We start from the raw sequence: 4846 nt of genomic DNA, 5'->3' as shown, positions 1-4846 counted from the left end.
AAACGATATTCACCTTAATCCTGCTACGTAAGAGGCAAGGCTTGGAGAGGAGAGATTTAACCCACAAGCCAATACCTGGTTGTGCAGCTGGAGTCATGGTAGAACCCTGGCTTTTATGATCCCAAGGCCCTCCTGGAGGAACAAAAGTGTTGGAGAGAGACAGTATTCATATCATGAAGTAGAAATAGAACATCTTTGCCAGCAGGTTTGCCAAACTGTTGAGGTCAACTTTTAACAAAAAAAGTTAGCTGTGGGGAAAGGACAAAAGCCTGAAGGGAAATAAATGCCCTTAGGTGAAACATCGAGGAAGCACTCACAAGACAGAGTAATGAGTTAGGATTTCTCATCTTTTCTCAGAAAAGAGCATGGCTGGGTACCAGTTTTAAGCTCCTTTACACAAATAAAAACAATGAAAGGGACAAGAGGAATTAGATTCCCATTGTAAACCACAGATTGGGATTAGAGAGATGCGGTAAAATATTTTCTATGACTGAAATGCTGTAAAAGATAGATATAGGCTTTTAACAACACAGGCCATAAACATGAGGAGCTGCACTCTATGCAAAGTGTTGGCTAACCTCCAAAGAGGTTAGCTTTGAAATAGGTGGTAAACAAGTGGAGAGCTCATATCAAGTATCAGAGCAATATGACTGTCTGAATCAAACTGCTTAATCAGAAGCAGAAAGATGATGCTGTTTGGACACCTGGAAGAAGCTTCATAATTGCAAGCCCTGGTACTTATGAGTAACTGAAACTTGGGTAAAAAGACAATTTGGCTTGTGATTGGTTTAGTCTGACAGGATAATCTAAGAGTGAATAATAAAAGCTTGTTATTCATAGCCATGTTATACACAGATTTTTTTTTTTTTTTTTTTTTTAAGACGAGCAATAGTCAGTTCTAGAAGAGTATCCCATGGTTGTAGAAACAAAATCCCTGTAGTTGACAACAGTTGCACAATCAAGTGTTGACCCAGAGAATCCTTTCAGTCCTACTCAGGCACTTCCCATCACAAGGAGGGTTAAAGACAATCACTGGACAGCCATACGCTTGGCCATTTCCTCCAAATTGATGTAATCACATTAGATGTTCTCTAAGTCTTCCCAGGCAGTGTCTCTAGTACCCATATGGAATAGAACCAAGGAGTAATAATTTGGTGACCAGAAAACCCTCAGCAGCTTCTCCACAACATCCCATACATGAACCCCTGGCAAGCAGCATCATCCTTTGATAGCAGATCTAAATTGGCAGGTGGAGTCTCACAAACAGGCATTGTTTGTGAACTCTTTCCAGTGTTTCTCACTGGAAACACTTCCTCTTCGTGTATTTGTGAAGTTCACCTGGCTCATACACTCCATTTCAGAATGTTTCTGCTTCCTTTTCTTTATGAGGTTAATGAATCAATTCCAAAGTTGCAAGGTTTCCTGGAGCCTGCCTCCTTGGGTCAGAAGTCACCAGCTTCCAGCTTTGGCCATTATGGGAGTGCCACTTTCTGTCTCCACAGGCACTGACTCTGTCAGTCCCTCCACTAGCGTTGAAAGTTTGATCTCAAAAAGCTGCAAGCTCTCAGAGATCTCTGAAGATCTGCCAGTCTCTTTTTCACAATCTCTGGTGCTATACATTCTCATAACCTCCTCCTGCAGCTCTCTGGCAGCTGAGCTCTTCAATGACTGCATAACTCCTGCAAGCAGAGAAACCATCAACTCTAGCCCCAAATGACTCCTCCCTGTAATATGAGACTTGAAGAACTTCTTCCTTTTGAAAGGGAGAAGGGCCTTCTGATGCTACAGAAGTAATTGCTGAAATAGCTGTTGGTGACCATGCCTTGCGGGGCATCACCCTCTTAGCTGAGGGCATATGATCTAACCTGCCCAGATTTACCAGGCTCTCCTTCAAATCAGTCTACAAAAGCTATTGTAGCTGTACTCTAGCCCTTAGGTAGGCCCCAACATTGGCTAAAGAGCATTCAATTCTCTCTAATCAGAAGTCAATAGGAGCAAGGACCACCAGGCAGCCAACAACTTGTTATCTACTTCTAGAATTTCTTAGGAGAAGTCAAACTCTCCTGGATCTGCCCTTCCCACTTCTCCTTACCTATCAGTAATAGACATCTCCAGCTCTTAAAAAGATTCCCAGAAACCTTCCATTACCTTCAAGAAAATCCCCAGAAGTTCCTGATATAAAGTGCAAGCCCATTATACTGCCTACTGCCTCAGCTAATTGTGCTCAGGCACAGCTGAGCAGCAATTTAAGGAGCTGGTCGTCTTTTACTGTGCTACTATGTCTCAGTTGAGAAACAGCACTAGCTGTGATACAGTAGAGAACTCTAACATACTGTAACATATAACCTAAGTATTTTTATTTTATATGTCAATATTAACATGTTAACTGTCTCTGGGATATGCAGCTAGAAATATATCCATGTAGACATACCTTAAAACTTTCTGGAACTCCATTCCCAAACTCTAAGATGAAGTCAATAGTATTTCCTCCTTCAGATTTTTGTAAGGGTAATTACATTAAAGAGGAAGAGGTATTAAAATCACATGGTCTCTGGGATTGTAAAGATATTTTAAGGTCATTATAAAAATAATTTGGTGATTTATATCTGGATTAATAATAACATACCTATTTTTTCATTCAATTGCATTAAATCAGACCAGTCTCTTTAAGAATTAGCTCTTTTAAATTTTCTGAAATCATATGAACCTAACCATGGACACTATGGTATTGATTAATTTTGAACGTTAATTAATTTTAAAATGTGTATTTTCAAAAAAATTCAAATATCAACATGAAAATTTAAATATGTAGATTTTTTTTTTAATAAAGCTCATTACTATTGCAATCTACTTTTCTACATTCTTTTCCTGCTTTCCAACTCACAGTACAAAATTATAACTCACATCTGAAAAACTTATTTGAAGAATTTTGTTAAAGTCAGGGAATATATTTCTTTGTTCAGGCTCATGAATTTTAAATGCTGAACTGTATTAAGATGAAGGCTTGGGAGAATACAATTAAAAATTAAGAATCAGTTTATTTTTTATTACCTAGCTTTTGGGTTGTAACTAACAAAAAGTTATGAATATATTTGCATGGCTCACATTGCAAATAGTTTTTCATAATGTTTGCAACATCTGCAGTAATTTTAAAATAGATGCTTGGATCATTTACTAAAGACCAAATGTATGAATCCAGGTAAAGATTTTTTTTTGTATTAACACATCAAACACAATCTTACGTTAAGCAAGTTTTCAGAAATCAACAGTTTAATAGTTTATAGACTGCTATTTTATGGAAAACATATCACAGAGAGGTACATGAGGAAATAACTCTTTAGTTTTCATAGAATCATAGAATGCTTAAGGTTGGAAGGGACCTCAGAGGTTATCTAGTCCAACCCCCCCACTCACGCAGGGTCACCTAGAGCACATGGCACAGGGCTGTGTCCAAGCGAGTTTTAAAGACCCCAAAGAAGGAGATTCCACAACCTCCCTGGGCAGCCTGTTTCAGGGCTCTGTCACCCTCACTGTCAAGAAATGTTTCCTTAAGTTCCTGTGGAACTTTTGGTGCCTCAGCTTGTGGCCGTTTCCTCTAGTCCTGTCGCTGGCCACCACTGAAAAGAGGCCCCCCCCCCCTCCTCCTCACTGCCTCCCTTGAGATATTTATACACACTGAGCAGGTCCCCCCTCAGCCTTCTCTTCTCCAGGCTGAACAGGCCCAGCTCTCTCAGCCTTTGTTCATAGGGCAGATGTTCCAGGCCCCTGATCATACTTGTAGCCATGCGCTGGTCTCTCTCCAGCAGCTCCACATCCCTCTTGTACTGGGGAGCCCAGAATTGGACACAGTACTCCAGATGTGGCCTTACCAGGGCTGTGTATAGGGGAACGATCCCCTCCCTCGACCTGCAGGAGACGCTCTTCTTAATACACCCCAGGATCCCATTGGCCTTCTTGGCCACCAGGGCACATTGCTGCCTCATGGTCATCTTGACATCCACCATGACGCCGAAGTCCCTCTCTGCAGGGCTGCTCTCCAGCAGGTCCACCCCTAATCTGTGCTGGTGTCCGGGGTTATTCCTCCCCAAGTGCAGGACCCTGCACTTGCCCTTGTTGAACTTCATGAAGTTTCTTATCGCCCAATTGTTCAGTCTGTCCAGGTCCCTCTGGATGGCAGCACAGCCCTCAGGGCCATCAGCTACTCTTCCCAGTTTGGTATCATCGACAAACTTGCTGAGGGAGGACTCCATCCCTTCATCCAGGTCGTTAATGAATAAGGACCAAGGACCCTGGGGGACACCACTAACTACAGGTCTCCAACTGGACTCCGTGCCATTGACTACCAGTCTCTGCACCCTGCCACTGAGCCAATTCCTAATCCACCTCCTCGTCCACTCATCTATCCCACACCTTCGGAGCTTGCCCAGGAGGATGCTGTGACGGACAGTGTCAAAAGCCTTGCTCAAGTCCAGATAGATGACATCAATCGCTCTGCCCTCATCTCTCCAGCTAGTCACTCCTTCATAGAAGGCAATCAGGTTAGTCAAGCATCATTTCCCCTTGGTGAATCCATGCTGCCTACTCCTGAGCACCTTCTTCTCCTCCATGTGTCTGGAGAGAGCAGCCAGGATGAGCTGTTCCATCACGCTTCCAGGGACGGAGGTGAGGCTCACCGGCCTGTAGTTGCCAGGGTCCTCCTTCTTGCCTTTTTGGAAGACCGGAGTGACGTTGGCTTTCTTCTAGTCCTCCGGCACCTCCCCCRTTCTCCAGGACCTTCCGAAGATGATGGAGAGCGGCTTGGCTATGACATCTGCCAGTTCCCGCAACACCGTGGGGTACATCCCAT

General features: G+C 43.1%; 1 long non-coding RNA gene across 1 annotated transcript; it reads right to left on the bottom strand.

Moving 5' to 3' along the window:
- Positions 1 to 856: 856 nt before the first annotated feature.
- On the bottom strand, positions 857 to 2147 carry LOC112953154. Its single transcript, XR_003250532.1, has 2 exons — positions 2093 to 2147; positions 857 to 1679 (listed from the first exon to the last, which is right to left on the bottom strand). It is a non-coding gene; the product is annotated as an uncharacterized LOC112953154 (long non-coding RNA).
- Between the last annotated feature and the right edge of the window lie 2699 nt (positions 2148 to 4846).

This window comes from Nothoprocta perdicaria, unplaced genomic scaffold, assembly GCF_003342845.1.
Source record: "Nothoprocta perdicaria isolate Ctin4 unplaced genomic scaffold, notPer1 scaffold_421, whole genome shotgun sequence".
Lineage (NCBI taxonomy): Eukaryota > Metazoa > Chordata > Aves > Tinamiformes > Tinamidae > Nothoprocta > Nothoprocta perdicaria.
This window is presented reverse-complemented; position numbering and strand designations above follow the sequence as displayed.